Below are 21,479 nucleotides of genomic sequence, written 5' to 3' on the forward strand. Positions count from 1 at the left end.
ATTGTGAGGTGCTTGTACCTGAGGGAGTTAAAAGCCAGTGGCAGGCATGTGTGTGCTGGTGGTGACTGTGAGCTCAGTTGCTCGTGACGTCATGAGAGGCCAGTGGCAGGCATGTGTGTGCTGGTGGTGATTGTGAGCTCAGTTGTTCGTGACATCATCAGAGGCCAGTGGCAGGCATGTGTGTGCTTGTGTTGATTGTGAGGTCCTTGTGCCTTAGGGCGTTAGAGGCCAGTGCCAGGCTTTTTTTGCTGGTGGTTATTGTGAGGTCATTGTGTCTGAGGGCGAGAGGCCAGTGGCAGGCATGTGTGTGCTGGTGGTGATTGTGAGCTCAGTTGCTCGTGACGTCATCAGAGGCCAGTGGCAGGCATGTGTGTGCTGGTGGTGATTGTGAGCTCAGTTGTTCGTGACATCATCAGAGGCCAGTGCCAGGCATGTGTGTGCTGGTGGTGATTGTGAGGTCCTTGTGCCTTAGGGCGTTAGAGGCCAGTGCCAGGCTTCTTTTGCTGGTGGTTATTGTGAGGTCATTGTGTCTGAGGGCGAGAGGCCAGTGGCAGGCATGTGTGTGCTGGTGGTGATTGTGAGCTCAGTTGTTCGTGATGTTGTCACATGCCATGCCAGGCACTAGTCTACTGGTGGTGATTTTGAGGTCCTTGTGCCTGAGGGCATGAGAGGTCAGTGGCAGGCATGTGTGTGCTGGTGGTGATTGTGAGGTCCCTGTGCCTGAGGGCGTGAGAAGCCAGTGGCAGGCATGTGTGTGCTGGTGGTGACTGTGAGCTCAGTTGCTCGTGACGTCATCAGAGGCCAGTGGCAGGCATGTGTGTGCTGGTGGTGATTGTGAGCTCAGTTGTTCGTGACATCATCAGAGGCCAGTGCCAGGGATGTGTGTGCTGGGGGGGACTGTGAGGTCCTTGTGCATGACGGTATGAGGAGCCAGTGGCAGGCATGTGTGTGCTGGTGGTGATTTTGAGGTCAGTTGTGCGTGGAGGCATGAGAGGCCAGTGTCAGACTCGTGTGTTCTGGTTGTGATTGTGAGGTCCTTGTACCTGAGAGAGTTAAAAGCCAGTGGCAGGCATGTGTGTGCTGGTGGTGATTGTGAGGTCGCTGTGCCTGAGGGCGTGAGAAGCCAGTGGCAGGCATGTGTGTGCTGGCGGTGATTGTGAGCTCAGTTGCTCGTGACGTCATCAGAGGCCAGTGGCAGGCATGTGTGTGCTGGTGGTGATTGTGAGCTCAGTTGCTCGTGACGTCATCAAAGGCCAGTGGCAGGCATGTTTGTGCTGGTGGTGATTGTGAGCTCAGTTGTTCGTGACATCATCAGAGGCCAGTGCCAGGCATGTGTGTGCTGGTGGTGATTGTGAGGTCCTTGTGCCTTTAGGGCGTTAGAGGCCAGTGCCAGGCTTCTTTTGCTGGTGGTTATTGTGAGGTCATTGTGTCTGAGGGCGAGAGGCCAGTGGCAGGCATGTGTGTGCTGGTGGTGATTGTGAGCTCAGTTGTTCGTGATGTTGTCACATGCCAGTGCCAGGCACTAGCCTACTGGTGGTGATTTTGAGGTCCTTGTGCCTGAGGGCATGAGAGGCCAGTGGCAGGCATGTGTGTGCTGGTGGTGATTGTGAGCTCAGTTGTTCGTGACGTCATCAGAGGCCAGTTTCAGGCATGTGTGTGCTGGTGGTGATTGTGAGGTCCTTGTGCCTGAGGGAGTTAAAAGCCAGTGGCAGGCACATGTCTGCTGGTGGTTATTGTGAGCTCAGTTGTTCGTGATGTTGTCACATGCCAGTGTCAGGCACTCGTCTACTGGTGGTGATTTTGAAGTCCTTGTGCCTGAGGGCATGAGAGGCCAGTGGCAGGCATGTGTGTGCTGGTGGTGATTGTGAGCTCAATTGTTCCTGATGTCATCAGAGGCCGGTGCCAGGCATGTGTGTGCTGAGGGGGACTGTGAGGTCCTTGTGCATGACGGTATGAGGAGCCAGTGGCAGGCATGTGTGTGCTGGTGGTGATTTTGAGGTCAGTTGTGCGTGGAGGCATGAGAGGCCAGTGTCAGACTCGTGTGTTCTGGTTGTGATTGTGAGGTGCTTGTCCCTGAGGGAGTTAAAAGCCAGTGGCAGGCATGTGTGTGCTGGTGGTGATTGTGAGCTCAGTTGCTCGTGACGTCATCAGAGGCCCGTGGCAGGCATGTTTGTGCTGGTGGTGTTTGTGAGCTCAGTTGTTCGTGACATCATCAGAGGCCAGTGCCAGGCATGTGTGTGCTGGTGGTGATTGTGAGGTCCTTGTGCCTTAGGGCGTTAGAGGCCAGTGCCAGGCTTTTTTTGCTGGTGGTTATTGTGAGGTCATTGTGTCTGAGGGCGAGAGGCCAGTGGCAGGCATGTGTGTGCTGGTGGTGATTGTGAGCTCAGGTGTTCGTGATGTTGCCACATGCCATGCCAGGCACTAGTCTACTGGTGGTGATTTTGAGGTCCTTCTGCCTGAGGGCATGAGAGGTCAGTGGCAGGCATGTGTGTGCTGGTGGTGATTGTGAGCTCAATTGTTCCTGATGTCATCAGAGGCCATTGCCAGGCATGTGTGTGCTGGGGGTGACTGTGAGGTCCTTGTGCATGACGGTATGAGGAGCCAGTGGCAGGCATGTGTGTGCTGGTGGTGATTTTGAGGTCAGTTGTGCGTGGAGGCATGAGAGGCCAGTGTCAGACTCGTGTGTTCTGGTTGTGATTGTGAGGTGCTTGTACCTGAGGGAGTTAAAAGCCAGTGGCAGGCATGTGTGTGCTGGTGGTGATTGTGAGGTCCCTGTGCCTGAGGGCGTGAGAAGCCAGTGGCAGGCATGTGTGTGCTGGTGGTGACTGTGAGCTCAGTTGCTCGTGACGTCATGAGAGGCCAGTTTCAGGCATGTGTGTGCTGGTGGTGATTGTGAGCTCAGTTGTTCGTGACATCATCAGAGGCCAGTGGCAGGCATGTGTGTGCTTGTGTTGATTGTGAGGTCCTTGTGCCTTAGGGCGTTAGAGGCCAGTGCCAGGCTTTTTTTGCTGGTGGTTATTGTGAGGTCATTGTGTCTGAGGGCGAGAGGCCAGTGGCAGGCATGTGTGTGCTGGTGGTGATTGTGAGCTCAGTTGCTCGTGACGTCATCAGAGGCCAGTGGCAGGCATGTGTGTGCTGGTGGTGATTGTGAGCTCAGTTGTTCGTGACATCATCAGAGGCCAGTGCCAGGCATGTGTGTGCTGGTGGTGATTGTGAGGTCCTTGTGCCTTAGGGCGTTAGAGGCCAGTGCCAGGCTTCTTTTGCTGGTGGTTATTGTGAGGTCATTGTGTCTGAGGGCGAGAGGCCAGTGGCAGGCATGTGTGTGCTGGTGGTGATTGTGAGCTCAGTTGTTCGTGATGTTGTCACATGCCATGCCAGGTACTAGTCTACTGGTGGTGATTTTGAGGTCCTTGTGCCTGAGGGCATGAGAGGTCAGTGGCAGGCATGTGTGTGCTGGTGGTGATTGTGAGGTCCCTGTGCCTGAGGGCGTGAGAAGCCAGTGGCAGGCATGTGTGTGCTGGTGGTGACTGTGAGCTCAGTTGCTCGTGACGTCATGAGAGGCCAGTGGCAGGCATGTGTGTGCTGGTGGTGATTGTGAGCTCAGTTGTTCGTGACATCATCAGAGGCCTGTGCCAGGGATGTGTGTGCTGGGGGGGACTGTGAGGTCCTTGTACATGATGGTATGAGGAGCCAGTGGCAGGCATGTGTGTGCTGGTGGTGATTTTGAGGTCAGTTGTTCGTGATGTTGCCACATGCCATGCCAGGCACTAGTCTACTGGTGGTGATTTTGAGGTCCTTGTGCCTGAGGGCATGAGAGGTCAGTGGCAGGCATGTGTGTGCTGGTGGTGATTGTGAGCTCAGTTGTTCATGACGTCTTCAGAGGCCAGTGCCAGGCATGTGTGTGCTGGGGGTGACTGTGAGGTCCTTGTGCATGACGGTATGAGGAGCCAGTGGCAGGCATGTGTGTGCTGGTGGTGATTTTGAGGTCAGTTGTGCGTGGAGGCATGAGAGGCCAGTGTCAGACTCGTGTGTTCTGGTTGTGATTGTGAGGTGCTTGTACCTGAGGGAGTTAAAAGCCAGTGGCAGGCATGTGTGTGCTGGTGGTTATTGTGAGGTCCCTGTGCCTGAGGGCGTGAGAAGCCAGTGGCAGGCATGTGTGTGCTGGTGGTGACTGTGAGCTCAGTTGCTCGTGACGTCATGAGAGGCCAGTGGCAGGCATGTGTGTGCTGGTGGTGATTGTGAGCTCAGTTGTTCGTGACATCATCAGAGGCCAGAGGCAGGCATGTGTGTGCTGGTGGTGATTGTGATGTCCTTGTGCCTTAGGGCGTTAGAGGCCAGTGCCAGGCTTTTTTTGCTGGCGGTTATTGTGAGGTCATTGTGTCTGAGGGCGAGAGGCCAGTGGCAGGCATGTGTGTGCTGGTGGTGATTGTGAGCTCAGGTGTTCGTGATGTTGCCACATGCCATGCCAGGCACTAGTCTACTGGTGGTGATTTTGAGGTCCTTGTGCCTGAGGGCATGAGAGGTCAGTGGCAGGCATGTGTGTGCTGGTGGTGATTGTGAGCTCAATTGTTCCTGATGTCATCAGAGGCCATTGACAGGCATGTGTGTGCTGGGGGTGACTGTTAGGTCCTTGTGCATGACGGTATGAGGAGCCAGTGGCAGGCATGTGTGTGCTGGTGGTGATTTTGAGGTCAGTTGTGCGTGGAGATATGAGAGGCCAGTGTCAGACTCGTGTGTTCTGGTTGTGATTGTGAGGTGCTTGTACCTGAGGGAGTTAAAAGCCAGTGGCAGGCATGTGTGTGCTGGTGGTGATTGTGAGGTCGCTGTGCCTGAGGGCGTGAGAAGCCAGTGGCAGGCATGTGTGTGCTGGCGGTGATTGTGAGCTCAGTTGCTCGTGACGTCATCAGAGGCCAGTGGCAGGCATGTGTGTGCTGGTGGTGATTGTGAGCTCAGTTGCTCGTGACGTCATCAGAGGCCAGTGCCAGGCATGTGTGTGCTGGTGGTGATTGTGAGGTCCTTGTGCCTTTAGGGCGTTAGAGGCCAGTGCCAGGCTTCTTTTGCTGGTGGTTATTGTGAGGTCATTGTGTCTGAGGGCGAGAGGCCTGTGGCAGGCATGTGTGTGCTGGTGGTGATTGTGAGCTCAGTTGTTCGTGATGTTGTCACATGCCAGTGCCAGGCACTAGCCTACTGGTGGTGATTTTGAGGTCCTTGTGCCTGAGGGCATGAGAGGCCAGTGGCAGGCATGTGTGTGCTGGTGGTGATTGTGAGCTCAGTTGTTCGTGACGTCATCAGAGGCCAGTTTCAGGCATGTGTGTGCTGGTGGTGATTGTGAGGTCCTTGTGCCTGAGGGAGTTAAAAGCCAGTGGCAGGCACATGTCTGCTGGTGGTGATTGTGAGCTCAGTTGTTCGTGATGTTGTCACATGCCAGTGTCAGGCACTCGTCTACTGGTGGTGATTTTGAAGTCCTTGTGCCTGAGGGCATGAGAGGCCAGTGGCAGGCATGTGTGTGCTGGTGGTGATTGTGAGATCAATTGTTCCTGATGTCATCAGAGGCCGGTGCCATGCATGTGTGTGCTGGGGGTGACTGTGAGGTCCTTGTGCATGACGGTATGAGGAGCCAGTGGCAGGCATGTGTGTGCTGGTGGTGATTTTGAGGTCAGTTGTGCGTGGAGGCATGAGAGGCCAGTGTCAGACTGGTGTGTTCTGGTTGTGATTGTGAGGTGCTTGTACCTGAGGGAGTTAAAAGCCAGTGGCAGGCATGTGTGTGCTGGTGGTGATTCTGAGGTCCCTGTGCCTGAGGGCGTGAGAAGCCAGTGGCAGGCATGTGTGTGCTGGTGGTGACTGTGAGCTCAGTTGCTCGTGACGTCATGAGAGGCCAGTTTCAGGCATGTGTGTGCTGGTGGTGATTGTGAGCTCAGTTGTTCGTGACATCATCAGAGGCCAGTGGCAGGCATGTGTGTGTTGGTGGTGATTGTGAGGTCCTTGTGCCTTAGGGCGTTAGAGGCCAGTGCCAGGCTTTTTTTGCTGGTGGTTATTGTGAGGTCATTGTGTCTGAGGGCGAGAGGCCAGTGGCAGGCATGTGTGTGCTGGTGGTGATTGTGAGCTCAGTTGCTCGTGACGTCATCAGAGGCCAGTGGCAGGCATGTGTGTGCTGGTGGTGATTGTGAGCTCAGTTGTTCGTGACATCATCAGAGGCCAGTGCCAGGCATGTGTGTGCTGGTGGTGATTGAGAGGTCCTTGTGCCTTAGGGCGTTAGAGGCCAGTGCCAGGCTTCTTTTGCTGGTGGTTATTGTGAGGTCATTGTGTCTGAGGGCGAGAGGCCAGTGGCAGGCATGTGTGTGCTGGTGGTGATTGTGAGCTCAGTTGTTCGTGATGTTGTCACATGCCATGCCAGGCACTAGTCTACTGGTGGTGATTTTGAGGTCCTTGTGCCTGAGGGCATGAGAGGTCAGTGGCAGGCATGTGTGTGCTGGTGGTGACTGTGAGCTCAGTTGCTCGTGACGTCATCAGAGGCCAGTGGCAGGCATGTGTGTGCTGGTGGTGATTGTGAGCTCAGTTGTTCGTGACATCATCAGAGGCCAGTGCCAGGCATGTGTGTGCTGGGGGGGACTGTGAGGTCCTTGTACATGATGGTATGAGGAGCCAGTGGCAGGCATGTGTGTGCTGGTGGTGATTTTGAGGTCAGTTGTTCGTGATGTTGCCACATGCCATGCCAGGCACTAGTCTACTGGTGGTGATTTTGAGGTCCTTGTGCCTGAGGGCATGAGAGGTCAGTGGCAGGCATGTGTGTGCTGGTGGTGATTGTGAGCTCAGTTGTTCATGACGTCTTCAGAGGCCAGTGGCAGGCATGTGTGTGCTGGGGGTGACTGTGAGGTCCTTGTGCATGATGGTATGAGGAGCCAGTGGCAGGCATGTGTGTGCTGGTGGTGATTTTGAGGTCAGTTGTGCGTGGAGGCATGAGAGGCCAGTGTCAGACTCGTGTGTTCTGGTTGTGATTGTGAGGTGCTTGTACCTGAGGGAGTTAAAAGCCAGTGGCAGGCATGTGTGTGCTGGTGGTTATTGTGAGGTCCCTGTGCCTGAGGGCGTGAGAAGCCAGTGGCAGGCATGTGTGTGCTGGTGGTGACTGTGAGCTCAGTTGCTCGTGACGTCATGAGAGGCCAGTGGCAGGCTTTTTTTTGCTGGTGGTTATTGTGAGGTCATTGTGTCTGAGGGCGAGAGGCCAGTGGCAGGCATGTGTGTGCTGGTGGTGATTGTGAGCTCAGGTGTTCGTGATGTTGCCACATGCCATGCCAGGCACTAGTCTACTGGTGGTGATTTTGAGGTCCTTGTGCCTGAGGGCATGAGAGGCCAGTGGCAGGCATGTGTGTGCTGGTGGTGATTGTGAGCTCAATTGTTCCTGATGTCATCAGAGGCCATTGCCAGGCATGTGTGTGCTGGGGGTGACTGTGAGGTCCTTGTGCATGACGGTATGAGGAGCCAGTGGCAGGCATTTGTGTGCTGGTGGTGATTTTGAGGTCAGTTGTGCGTGGAGATATGAGAGGCCAGTGTCAGACTGGTGTGTTCTGGTTGTGATTGTGAGGTGCTTGTACCTGAGGGAGTTAAAAGCCAGTGGCAGGCATGTGTGTGCTGGTGGTGATTGTGAGGTCGCTGTGCCTGAGGGCGTGAGAAGCCAGTGGCAGGCATGTGTGTGCTGGCGGTGATTGTGAGCTCAGTTGCTCGTGACGTCATCAGAGGCCAGTGCCAGGCATGTGTGTGCTGGTGGTGATTGTGAGCTCAGTTGCTCGTGACGTCATCAAAGTCCAGTGGCAGGCATGTTTGTGCTGGTGGTGATTGTGAGCTCAGTTGTTCGTGACATCATCAGAGGCCAGTGCCAGGCATGTGTGTGCTGGTGGTGATTGTGAGGTCCTTGTGCCTTTAGGGCGTTAGAGGCCAGTGCCAGGCTTCTTTTGCTGGTGGTTATTGTGAGGTCATTGTGTCTGAGGGCGAGAGGCCAGTGCCAGGCATGTGTGTGCTGGTGGTGATTGTGAGCTCAGTTGTTCGTGATGTTGTCACATGCCAGTGCCAGGCACTAGCCTACTGGTGGTGATTTTGAGGTCCTTGTGCCTGAGGGCATGAGAGGCCAGTGGCAGGCATGTGTGTGCTGGTGGTGATTGTGAGCTCAGTTGCTCGTGACGTCATCAGAGGCCAGTGCCAGGCATGTGTGTGCTGGTGGTGATTGTGAGCTCAGTTGCTCGTTACGTCTTCAGAGGCCAGTGGCAGGCATGTGTGTGCTGGTGGTGATTGTGAGGTCCTTGTGCCTTAGGGCGTTAGAGGCCAGTGCCAGGCTTCTTTTGCTGGTGGTTATTGTGAGGTCATTGTGTCTGAGGGCGAGAGGCCAGTGGCAGGCATGTGTGTGCTGGTGGTGATTGTGAGCTCAGTTGTTCGTGATGTTGTCACATGCCATGCCAGGCACTAGTCTACTGGTGCTGATTTTGAGGTCCTTGTGCCTGAGGGCATGAGAGGTCAGTGGCAGGCATGTGTGTGCTGGTGGTGATTGTGAGGTCGCTGTGCCTGAGGGCGTGAGAAGCCAGTGGCAGGCATGTGTGTGCTGGTGGTGACTGTGAGCTCAGTTGCTCGTGACGTCATGAGAGGCCAGTGGCAGGCATGTGTGTGCTGGTGGTGATTGTGAGCTCAGTTGTTCGTGACATCATCAGAGGCCAGTGCCAGGCATGTGTGTGCTGGGGGGGACTGTGAGGTCCTTGTACATGATGGTATGAGGAGCCAGTGGCAGGCATGTGTGTGCTGGTGGTGATTTTGAGGTCAGTTGTTCGTGATGTTGCCACATGCCATGCCAGGCACTAGTCTACTGGTGGTGATTTTGAGGTCCTTGTGCCTGAGGGCATGAGAGGTCAGTGGCAGGCATATGTGTGCTGGTGGTGATTGTGAGCTCAGTTGTTCATGACGTCTTCAGAGGCCAGTGCCAGGCATGTGTGTGCTGGGGGTGACTGTGAGGTCCTTGTGCATGACGGTATGAGGAGCCAGTGGCAGGCATGTGTGTGCTGGTGGTGATTTTGAGGTCAGTTGTGCGTGGAGGCATGAGAGGCCAGTGTCAGACTCGTGTGTTCTGGTTGTGATTGTGAGGTGCTTGTACCTGAGGGAGTTAAAAGCCAGTGGCAGGCACGTGTGTGCTGGTGGTTATTGTGAGGTCCCTGTGCCTGAGGGCGTGAGAAGCCAGTGGCAGGCATGTGTGTGCTGGTGGTGACTGTGAGCTCAGTTGCTCGTGACGTCATGAGAGGCCAGTGGCAGGCATGTGTGTGCTGGTGGTGATTGTGAGCTCAGTTGTTCGTGACATCATCAGAGGCCAGAGGCAGGCATGTGTGTGCTGGTGGTGATTGTGATGTCCTTGTGCCTTAGGGCGTTAGAGGCCAGTGCCAGGCTTTTTTTGCTGGCGGTTATTGTGAGGTCATTGTGTCTGAGGGCGAGAGGCCAGTGGCAGGCATGTGTGTGCTGGTGGTGATTGTGAGCTCAGTTGCTCGTGACGTCATCAGAGGCCAGTGGCAGGCATGTGTGTGCTGGTGGTGATTGTGAGGTCCTTGTGCCTTAGGGCGTTAGAGGCCAGTGCCAGGCTTCTTTTGCTGGTGGTTATTGTGAGGTCATTGTGTCTGAGGGCGAGAGGCCAGTGCCAGGCATGTGTGTGCTGGTGGTGATTGTGAGCTCAGGTGTTCGTGATGTTGCCACATGCCATGCCAGGCACTAGTCTACTGGTGGTGATTTTGAGGTCCTTGTGCCTGAGGGCATGAGAGGTCAGTGGCAGGCATGTGTGTGCTGTTGGTGATTGTGAGCTCAATTGTTCCTGATGTCATCAGAGGCCATTGCCAGGCATGTGTGTGCTGGGGGTGACTGTGAGGTCCTTGTGCATGACGGTATGAGGAGCCAGTGGCAGGCATGTGTGTGCTGGTGGTGATTTTGAGGTCAGTTGTGCGTGGAGGCATGAGAGGCCAGTGTCAGACTGGTGTGTTCTGGTTGTGATTGTGAGGTGCTTGTACCTGAGGGAGTTAAAAGCCAGTGGCAGGCATGTGTGTGCTGGTGGTGATTGTGAGGTCGCTGTGCCTGAGGGCGTGAGAAGCCAGTGGCAGGCATGGGTGTGCTGGTGGTGACTGTGAGCTCAGTTGCTCGTGACGTCATGAGAGGCCAGTGGCAGGCATGTGTGTGCTGGTGGTGATTGTGAGCTCAGTTGTTCGTGACATCATCAGAGGCCAGTGCCAGGCATGTGTGTGCTGGTGGTGATTGTGAGGTCCTTGTGCCTTAGGGCGTTAGAGGCCAGTGCCAGGCTTTTTTTGCTGGTGGTTATTGTGAGGTCATTGTGTCTGAGGGCGAGAGGCCAGTGCCAGGCATGTGTGTGCTGGTGGTGATTGTGAGCTCAGTTGTTCGTGATGTTGCCACATGCCATGCCAGGCACTAGTCTACTGGTGGTGATTTTGAGGTCCTTCTGCCTGAGGGCATGTGAGTCCAGTGGAAGGCATGTGTGTGCTGGTGGTGATTGTGAGCTCAGTTGTTCATGACGTCTTCAGAGGCCAGTGGCAGGCATGTGTGTGCTGGGGGGGACTGTGAGGTCCTTGTGCATGACGGTATGAGGAGCCAGTGGCAGGCATGTGTGTGCTGGTGGTGATTTTGAGGTCAGTTGTGCGTGGAGGCATGAGAGGCCAGTGTCAGACTGGTGTGTTCTGGTTGTGATTGTGAGGTGCTTGTACCTGAGGGAGTTAAAAGCCAGTGGCAGGCATGTGTGTGCTGGTGGTGATTGTGAGGTCGCTGTGCCTGAGGGCGTGAGAAGCCAGTGGCAGGCATGTGTGTGCTGGTGGTGACTGTGAGCTCAGTTGCTCGTGACATCATCAGAGGCCAGTGGCAGGCATGTGTGTGCTGGTGGTGATTGTCAGCTCAGTTGTTCGTGACATCATCAGAGGCCAGAGGCAGGCATGTGTGTGCTGGTGGTGATTGTGATGTCCTTGTGCCTTAGGGCGTTAGAGGCCAGTGCCAGGCTTTTTTTGCTGGTGGTTATTGTGAGGTCATTGTGTCTGAGGGCGAGAGGCCAGTGGCAGGCATGTGTGCGCTGGTGGTGATTGTGAGCTCAGTTGCTCGTGACGTCATCAGAGGCCAGTGGCAGGCATGTGTGTTCTGGTGATGATTGTGAGCTCAGTTGCTCGTGACGTCATGAGAGGCCAGTGCCAGGCATGTGTGTGCTGGTGGTGATTGTGAGGTCCTTGTGCCTTTAGGGCGTTAGAGGCCAGTGCCGGGCTTCTTTTGCTGGTGGTTATTGTGAGGTCATTGTGTCTGAGGGCGAGAGGCCAGTGGCAGGCATGTGTGTGCTGGTGGTGACTGTGAGCTCAGTTGTTCGTGATGTTGTCACATGCCATGCCAGGCACTAGTCTACTGGTGGTGATTTTGAGGTCCTTGTGCCTGAGGGCATGAGAGGCCAGTGGCAGGCATGTGTGTGCTGGTGGTGATTGTGAGCTCAATTGTTCCTGATGTCATCAGAGGCCGGTGCCAGGCATGTGTGTGCTGAGGGGGACTGTGAGGTCCTTGTGCATGACGGTATGAGGAGCCAGTGGCAGGCATGTGTGTGCTGGTGGTGATTTTGAGGTCAGTTGTGCGTGGAGGCATGAGAGGCCAGTGTCAGACTGGTGTGTTCTGGTTGTGATTGTGAGGTGCTTGTACCTGAGGGAGTTAAAAGCCAGTGGCAGGCATGTGTGTGCTGGTGGTGATTGTGAGGTCCCTGTGCCTGAGGGCGTGAGAAGCCAGTGGCAGGCATGTGTGTGCTGGTGGTGATTGTGAGCTCAGTTGTTCGTGACATCATCAGAGGCCAGTGCCAGGCATGTGTGTGCTGGTGGTGATTGTGAGCTCAGTTGCTCGTGACGTCATCAGAGGCCAGTGGCAGGCATGTTTGTGCTGGTGGTGATTGTGAGCTCAGTTGTTCGTAACATCATCAGAGGCCAGTGCCAGGCATGTGTGTGCTGGTGGTGATTGTGAGGTCCTTGTGCCTTTAGGGCGTTAGAGGCCAGTGCCAGGCTTCTTTTGCTGGTGGTTATTGTGAGGTCATTGTGTCTGAGGGCGAGAGGCCAGTGGCAGGCATGTGTGTGCTGGTGGTGATTGTGAGCTCAGTTGCTCGTGACGTCATGAGAGGCCAGTGCCAGGCATGTGTGTGCTGGTGGTGATTGTGAGGTCCTTGTGCCTTTAGGGCGTTAGAGGCCAGTGCCGGGCTTCTTTTGCTGGTGGTTATTGTGAGGTCATTGTGTCTGAGGGCGAGAGGCCAGTGGCAGGCATGTGTGTGCTGGTGGTGACTGTGAGCTCAGTTGCTCGTGACGTCATGAGAGGCCAGTGGCAGGCATGTGTGTGCTGGTGGTGATTGTGAGCTCAGTTGTTCGTGACATCATCAGAGGCCAGTGCCAGGCATGTGTGTGCTGGGGGGGACTGTGAGGTCCTTGTACATGATGGTATGAGGAGCCAGTGGCAGGCATGTGTGTGCTGGTGGTGATTTTGAGGTCAGTTGTTCGTGATGTTGCCACATGCCATGCCAGGCACTAGTCTACTGGTGGTGATTTTGAGGTCCTTGTGCCTGAGGGCATGAGAGGTCAGTGGCAGGCATATGTGTGCTGGTGGTGATTGTGAGCTCAGTTGTTCATGACGTCTTCAGAGGCCAGTGCCAGGCATGTGTGTGCTGGGGGTGACTGTGAGGTCCTTGTGCATGACGGTATGAGGAGCCAGTGGCAGGCATGTGTGTGCTGGTGGTGATTTTGAGGTCAGTTGTGCGTGGAGGCATGAGAGGCCAGTGTCAGACTCGTGTGTTCTGGTTGTGATTGTGAGGTGCTTGTACCTGAGGGAGTTAAAAGCCAGTGGCAGGCACGTGTGTGCTGGTGGTTATTGTGAGGTCCCTGTGCCTGAGGGCGTGAGAAGCCAGTGGCAGGCATGTGTGTGCTGGTGGTGACTGTGAGCTCAGTTGCTCGTGACGTCATGAGAGGCCAGTGGCAGGCATGTGTGTGCTGGTGGTGATTGTGAGCTCAGTTGTTCGTGACATCATCAGAGGCCAGAGGCAGGCATGTGTGTGCTGGTGGTGATTGTGATGTCCTTGTGCCTTAGGGCGTTAGAGGCCAGTGCCAGGCTTTTTTTGCTGGCGGTTATTGTGAGGTCATTGTGTCTGAGGGCGAGAGGCCAGTGGCAGGCATGTGTGTGCTGGTGGTGATTGTGAGCTCAGTTGCTCGTGACGTCATCAGAGGCCAGTGGCAGGCATGTGTGTGCTGGTGGTGATTGTGAGGTCCTTGTGCCTTAGGGCGTTAGAGGCCAGTGCCAGGCTTCTTTTGCTGGTGGTTATTGTGAGGTCATTGTGTCTGAGGGCGAGAGGCCAGTGCCAGGCATGTGTGTGCTGGTGGTGATTGTGAGCTCAGGTGTTCGTGATGTTGCCACATGCCATGCCAGGCACTAGTCTACTGGTGGTGATTTTGAGGTCCTTGTGCCTGAGGGCATGAGAGGTCAGTGGCAGGCATGTGTGTGCTGTTGGTGATTGTGAGCTCAATTGTTCCTGATGTCATCAGAGGCCATTGCCAGGCATGTGTGTGCTGGGGGTGACTGTGAGGTCCTTGTGCATGACGGTATGAGGAGCCAGTGGCAGGCATGTGTGTGCTGGTGGTGATTTTGAGGTCAGTTGTGCGTGGAGGCATGAGAGGCCAGTGTCAGACTGGTGTGTTCTGGTTGTGATTGTGAGGTGCTTGTACCTGAGGGAGTTAAAAGCCAGTGGCAGGCATGTGTGTGCTGGTGGTGATTGTGAGGTCGCTGTGCCTGAGGGCGTGAGAAGCCAGTGGCAGGCATGTGTGTGCTGGTGGTGACTGTGAGCTCAGTTGCTCGTGACGTCATGAGAGGCCAGTGGCAGGCATGTGTGTGCTGGTGGTGATTGTGAGCTCAGTTGTTCGTGACATCATCAGAGGCCAGTGCCAGGCATGTGTGTGCTGGTGGTGATTGTGAGGTCCTTGTGCCTTAGGGCGTTAGAGGCCAGTGCCAGGCTTTTTTTGCTGGTGGTTATTGTGAGGTCATTGTGTCTGAGGGCGAGAGGCCAGTGCCAGGCATGTGTGTGCTGGTGGTGATTGTGAGCTCAGTTGTTCGTGATGTTGCCACATGCCATGCCAGGCACTAGTCTACTGGTGGTGATTTTGAGGTCCTTCTGCCTGAGGGCATGTGAGTCCAGTGGAAGGCATGTGTGTGCTGGTGGTGATTGTGAGCTCAGTTGTTCATGACGTCTTCAGAGGCCAGTGGCAGGCATGTGTGTGCTGGGGGGGACTGTGAGGTCCTTGTGCATGACGGTATGAGGAGCCAGTGGCAGGCATGTGTGTGCTGGTGGTGATTTTGAGGTCAGTTGTGCGTGGAGGCATGAGAGGCCAGTGTCAGACTGGTGTGTTCTGGTTGTGATTGTGAGGTGCTTGTACCTGAGGGAGTTAAAAGCCAGTGGCAGGCATGTGTGTGCTGGTGGTGATTGTGAGGTCGCTGTGCCTGAGGGCGTGAGAAGCCAGTGGCAGGCATGTGTGTGCTGGTGGTGACTGTGAGCTCAGTTGCTCGTGACATCATCAGAGGCCAGTGGCAGGCATGTGTGTGCTGGTGGTGATTGTCAGCTCAGTTGTTCGTGACATCATCAGAGGCCAGAGGCAGGCATGTGTGTGCTGGTGGTGATTGTGATGTCCTTGTGCCTTAGGGCGTTAGAGGCCAGTGCCAGGCTTTTTTTGCTGGTGGTTATTGTGAGGTCATTGTGTCTGAGGGCGAGAGGCCAGTGGCAGGCATGTGTGCGCTGGTGGTGATTGTGAGCTCAGTTGCTCGTGACGTCATCAGAGGCCAGTGGCAGGCATGTGTGTTCTGGTGATGATTGTGAGCTCAGTTGCTCGTGACGTCATGAGAGGCCAGTGCCAGGCATGTGTGTGCTGGTGGTGATTGTGAGGTCCTTGTGCCTTTAGGGCGTTAGAGGCCAGTGCCGGGCTTCTTTTGCTGGTGGTTATTGTGAGGTCATTGTGTCTGAGGGCGAGAGGCCAGTGGCAGGCATGTGTGTGCTGGTGGTGACTGTGAGCTCAGTTGTTCGTGATGTTGTCACATGCCATGCCAGGCACTAGTCTACTGGTGGTGATTTTGAGGTCCTTGTGCCTGAGGGCATGAGAGGCCAGTGGCAGGCATGTGTGTGCTGGTGGTGATTGTGAGCTCAATTGTTCCTGATGTCATCAGAGGCCGGTGCCAGGCATGTGTGTGCTGAGGGGGACTGTGAGGTCCTTGTGCATGACGGTATGAGGAGCCAGTGGCAGGCATGTGTGTGCTGGTGGTGATTTTGAGGTCAGTTGTGCGTGGAGGCATGAGAGGCCAGTGTCAGACTGGTGTGTTCTGGTTGTGATTGTGAGGTGCTTGTACCTGAGGGAGTTAAAAGCCAGTGGCAGGCATGTGTGTGCTGGTGGTGATTGTGAGGTCCCTGTGCCTGAGGGCGTGAGAAGCCAGTGGCAGGCATGTGTGTGCTGGTGGTGATTGTGAGCTCAGTTGTTCGTGACATCATCAGAGGCCAGTGCCAGGCATGTGTGTGCTGGTGGTGATTGTGAGCTCAGTTGCTCGTGACGTCATCAGAGGCCAGTGGCAGGCATGTTTGTGCTGGTGGTGATTGTGAGCTCAGTTGTTCGTAACATCATCAGAGGCCAGTGCCAGGCATGTGTGTGCTGGTGGTGATTGTGAGGTCCTTGTGCCTTTAGGGCGTTAGAGGCCAGTGCCAGGCTTCTTTTGCTGGTGGTTATTGTGAGGTCATTGTGTCTGAGGGCGAGAGGCCAGTGGCAGGCATGTGTGTGCTGGTGGTGATTGTGAGCTCAGTTGCTCGTGACGTCATGAGAGGCCAGTGCCAGGCATGTGTGTGCTGGTGGTGATTGTGAGGTCCTTGTGCCTTTAGGGCGTTAGAGGCCAGTGCCGGGCTTCTTTTGCTGGTGGTTATTGTGAGGTCATTGTGTCTGAGGGCGAGAGGCCAGTGGCAGGCATGTGTGTGCTGGTGGTGATTGTGAGCTCAGTTGTTCGTGATGTTGTCACATGCCAGTGCCAGGCACTAGCCTACTGGTGGTGATTTTGAGGTCCTTGTGCCTGAGGGAGTTAAAAGCCAGTGGCAGGCACATGTCTGCTGGTGGTGATTGTGAGCTCAGTTGTTCGTTATGTTGTCACATGCCAGTGTCAGGCACTCGTCTACCGGTGGTGATTTTGAAGTCCTTGTGCCTGAGGGCATGAGAGGCCAGTGGCAGGCATGTGTGTGCTGGTGGTGATTGTGAGCTCAATTGTTCCTGATGTCATCAGAGGCCATTGCCAGGCATGTGTGTGCTGGGGGTGACTGTGAGGTCCTTGTGCATGACGGTATGAGGAGCCAGTGGCAGGCATGTGTGTGCTGGTGGTGATTTTGAGGTCAGTTGTGCGTGGAGGCATGAGAGGCCAGTGTCAGACTGGTGTGTTCTGGTTGTGATTGTGAGGTGCTTGTACCTGAGGGAGTTAAAAGCCAGTGGCAGGCATGTGTGTGCTGGTGGTGATTGTGAGGTCGCTGTGCCTGAGGGCGTGAGAAGCCAGTGGCAGGCATGTGTGTGCTGGTGGTGACTGTGAGCTCAGTTGCTCGTGACGTCATCAGAGGCCAGTTTCAGGCATGTGTGTGCTGGTGGTGATTGTGAGCTCAGTTGTTCGTGACATCATCAGAGGCCAGTGGCAGGCATGTGTGTGCTTGTGTTGATTGTGAGGTCCTTGTGCCTTAGGGCGTTAGAGGCCAGTGCCAGGCTTTTTTTGCTGGCGGTTATTGTGAGGTCATTGTGTCTGAGGGCGAGAGGCCAGTGGCAGGCATGTGTGCACTGGTGGTGATTGTGAGCTCAGTTGCTCGTGACCTCATCAGAGGCCAGTGGCAGGCATGTGTGTGCTGGTGGTGATTGTGAGCTCAGTTGCTCGTGACGTCATGAGAGGCCAGTGGCAGGCATGTGTGTGCTGGTGGTGATTGTGAGGTCCTTGTGCCTTAGGGCGTTAGAGGCCAGTGCCAGGCTTCTTTTGCTGGTGGTTATTGTGAGGTCATTGTGTCTGAGGGCGAGAGGCCAGTGGCAGGCATGTGTGTGCTGGTGGTGATTGTGAGCTCAGTTGTTCGTGATGTTGTCACATGCAATGCCAGGCACTAGTCTACTGGTGGTGATTTTGAGGTCCTTGTGCGTGAGGGCATGAGAGGTCAGTGGCAGGCATGTGTGTGCTGGTGGTGATTGTGAGATCAATTGTTCCTGATGTCATCAGAGGCCGGTGCCAGGCATGTGTGTCCTGGGGGGAACTGTGAGGTCCTTGTGCATGACGGTATGAGGAGCCAGTGGCAGGCATGTGTGTGCTGGTGGTGATTTTGAGGTCAGTTGTGCGTGGAGGCATGAGAGGCCAGTGTCATACTGGTGTGTTCTGGTTGTGATTGTGAGGTGCTTGTACCTGAGGGAGTTAAAAGCCAGTGGCAGGCATGTGTGTGCTGGTGGTGATTGTGAGGTCCCTGTGCCTGAGGGCGTGAGAAGCCAGTGGCAGGCATGTGTGTGCTGGTGGTGATTGTGAGCTCAGTTGCTCGTGACGTCATGAGAGGCCAGTGGCAGGCATGTGTGTGCTGGTGGTGATTGTGAGTTCAGTTGCTCGTGACGTCATCAGAGGCCAGTGGCAGGCATGTTTGTGCTGGTGGTGATTGTGAGCTCAGTTGCTCGTGACATCATCAGAGGCCAGTGCCAGGCATGTGTGTTCTGGTGGTGATTGTGAGGTCCTTGTGCCTTTAGGGCGTTAGAGGCCAGTGCCAGGCTTTTTTTGCTGGTGGTTATTGTGAGGTCATTGTGTCTGAGGGCGAGAGGCCAGTGGCAGGCATGTGTGTGCTGGTGGTGATTGTGAGCTCAGTTGTTCGTGATGTTGCCACATGCCAGTGCCAGGCACTAGTCTACTGGTGGTGATTTTGAGGTCCTTGTACCTGAGGGCATGAGAGGCCAGTGGCAGGCATGTGTGTGCTGGTGGTGATTGTGAGCTCAGTTGTTCGTGACGTCATCAGAGGCCAGTGCCAGGCATGTGTGTGCTGGTGGTGATTGTGAGCTCAATTGTTCCTGATGTCATCAGAGGCCAGTGCCAGGCATGTGTGTGCTGAGGGGGACTGTGAGGTCCTTGTGCATGACGGTATGAGGAGCCAGTGGCAGGCATGTGTGTGCTGGTGGTGATTTTGAGGTCAGTTGTGCGTGGAGGCATGAGAGGCCAGTGTCAGACTGGTGTGTTCTGGTTGTGATTGTGAGGTGCTTGTACCTGAGGGAGTTAAAAGCCAGTGGCAGGCATGTGTGTGCTGGTGGTGATTGTGAGGTCGCTGTGCCTGAGGGCGTGAGAAGCCAGTGGCAGGCACGTGTGTGCTGGTGGTGATTGTGAGCTCAGTTGTTCGTGACGTCATGAGAGGCCAGTGCCAGGCATGTGTGTGCTGGTGGTGATTGTGAGCTCAGTTGCTCGTGACGTCATCAGAGGCCAGTGGCAGGCATGTTTGTGCTGGTGGTGATTGTGAGCTCAGTTGTTCGTGACATCATCAGAGGCCAGTGCCAGGCATGTGTGTGCTGGTGGTGATTGTGAGGTCCTTGTGCCTTTAGGGCGTTAGAGGCCAGTGCCAGGCTTCTTTTGCTGGTGGTTATTGTGAGGTCATTGTGTCTGAGGGCGAGAGGCCAGTGGCAGGCATGTGTGTGCTGGTGGTGATTGTGAGCTCAGTTGTTCGTGATGTTGTCACATGCCAGTGCCAGGCACTAGCCTACTGGTGGTGATTTTGAGGTCCTTGTGCCTGAGGGCATGAGAGGCCAGTGGCAGGCATGTGTGTGCTGGTGGTGATTGTGAGCTCAGTTGTTCGTGACGTCATCAGAGGCCAGTTTCAGGCATGTGTGTGCTGGTGGTGATTGTGAGGTCCTTGTGCCTGAGGGAGTTAAAAGCCAGTGGCAGGCACATGTCTGCTGGTGGTGATTGTGAGCTCAGTTGTTCGTGATGTTGTCACATGCAATGCCAGGCACTAGTCTACTGGTGGTGATTTTGAGGTCCTTGTGCGTGAGGGCATGAGAGGTCAGTGGCAGGCATGTGTGTGCTGGTGGTGATTGTGAGATCAATTGTTCCTGATGTCATCAGAGGCCGGTGCCAGGCATGTGTGTGCTGGGGGGAACTGTGAGGTCCTTGTGCATGACGGTATGAGGAGCCAGTGGCAGGCATGTGTGTGCTGGTGGTGATTTTGAGGTCAGTTGTGCGTGGAGGCATGAGAGGCCAGTGTCAGACTGGTGTGTTCTGGTTGTGATTGTGAGGTGCTTGTACCTGAGGGAGTTAAAAGCCAGTGGCAGGCATGTGTGTGCTGGTGGTGATTGTGAGGTCCCTGTGCCTGAGGGCGTGAGAAGCCAGTGGCAGGCATGTGTGTGCTGGTGGTGATTGTGAGCTCAGTTGTTCGTGACGTCATCAGAGGCCATTGCCAGGCATGTGTGTGCTGGTGGTGATTGTGAGTTCAGTTGTTCGTGACGTCATCAGAGGCCAGTGGCAGGCATGTTTGTGCTGGTGGTGATTGTGAGCTCAGTTGTTCGTGACATCATCAGAGGCCAGTGCCAGGCATGTGTGTGCTGGTAGTGATTGTGAGGTCCTTGTGCCTTTAGGGCGTTAGAGGCCAGTGCCAGGCTTTTTTTGCTGGTGGTTATTGTGAGGTCATTGTGTCTGAGGGCGAGAGGCCAGTGCCAGGCATGTGTGTGCTGGTGGTGATTGTGAGCTCAGTTGTTCGTGATGTTGCCACATGCCAGTGCCAGGCACTAGTCTACTGGTGGTGATTTTGAGGTCCTTGTGCCTGAGGGCATGAGAGGCCAGTGGCAGGCATGTATGTGCTGGTGGTGATTGTGAGCTCAGTTGCTCGTGACGTCATGAGAGGCCAGTGCCAGGCATGTGTGTGCTGGTGGTGATTGTGAGCTCAGTTGCTCGTTACGTCTTCAGAGGCCAGTGCCAGGCATGGGTGTGCTGGGGGTGACTGTGAGCTACTTGTGCGTAACGGGTTGTGAGGCCAGTGGCAGGCATGTGTGTGCTGGTGGTTACTGTGAGGTCCTTGTGCATGACGGTATGAGGAGCCAGTGGCAGGCATGTGTGTGCTGGTGGTGATTTTGAGGTCAGTTGTGCGTGGAGGCATGAGAGGCCAGTGTCAGACTGGTGTGTTCTGGTTGTGATTGTGAGGTGCTTGTACCTGAGGGAGTTAAAAGCCAGTGGCAGGCATGTGTGTGCTGGTGGTGATTGTGAGGTCCCTGTGCCTGAGGGCGTGAGAAGCCAGTGGCAGGCATGTGTGTGCTGGTGGTGATTGTGAGCTCAGTTGTTCGTGACATCATCAGAGGCCAGTGCCAGGCATGTGTGTGCTGGTGGTGATTGTGAGCTCAGTTGCTCGTGACGTCATCAGAGGCCAGTGGCAGGCATGTTTGTGCTGGTGGTGATTGTGAGCTCAGTTGTTCGTGACATCATCAGAGGCCAGTGCCAGGCATGTGTGTGCTCGTGGTGATTGTGAGGTCCTTGTGCCTTTAGGGCGTTAGAGGCCAGTGCCAGGCTTTTTTTGCTGGTGGTTATTGTGAGGTCATTGTGTCTGAGGGCGAGAGGCCAGTGGCAGGCATGTGTGTGCTGGTGGTGATTGTGAGCTCAGTTGTTCGTGATGTTGTCACATGCCAGTGCCAGGCACTAGCCTACTGGTGGTGATTTTGAGGTCCTTGTGCCTGAGGGCATGAGAGGCCAGTGGCAGGCATGTGTGTGCTGGTGGTGATTGTGAGCTCAGTTGTTCGTGACGTCATCAGAGGCTAGTTTCAGGCATGTGTGTGCTGGTGGTGATTGTGAGGTCCTTGTGCCTGAGGGAGTTAAAAGCCAGTGGCAGGCACATGTCTGCTGGTGGTGATTGTGAGCTCAGTTGTTCGTGATGTTGTCACATGCCAGTGTCAGGCACTCGTCTACCGGTGGTGATTTTGAAGTCCTTGTGCCTGAGGGCATGAGAGGCCAGTGGCAGGCATGTGTGTGCTGGTGGTGATTGTGAGCTCAATTGTTCCTGATGTCATCAGAGGCCATTGCCAGGCATGTGTGTGCTGGGGGTGACTGTGAGGTCCTTGTGCATGACGGTATGAGGAGCCAGTGGCAGGCATGTGTGTGCTGGTGGTGATTGTGAGGTCCCTGTGCCTGAGGGCGTGAGAAGCCAGTGGCAGGCATGTGTGTGCTGGTGGTGACTGTGAGCTCAGTTGCTCGTGACGTCATGAGAGGCCAGTGCCAGGCATGTGTGTGCTGGTGGTGATTGTGAGCTCAGTTGTTCGTGACATCATCAGAGGCCAGTGGCAGGCATGTGTGTGCTTGTGTTGATTGTGAGGTCCTTGTGCCTTAGGGCGTTAGAGGCCAGTGCCAGGCTTTTTTTGCTGGCGGTTATTGTTAGGTCATTGTGTCTGAGGGCGAGAGGCCAGTGGCAGGCATGT

The sequence above is a fragment of the Struthio camelus genome, chromosome 33, assembly GCF_040807025.1.
Source record: "Struthio camelus isolate bStrCam1 chromosome 33, bStrCam1.hap1, whole genome shotgun sequence".
Taxonomy (NCBI): domain Eukaryota; kingdom Metazoa; phylum Chordata; class Aves; order Struthioniformes; family Struthionidae; genus Struthio; species Struthio camelus.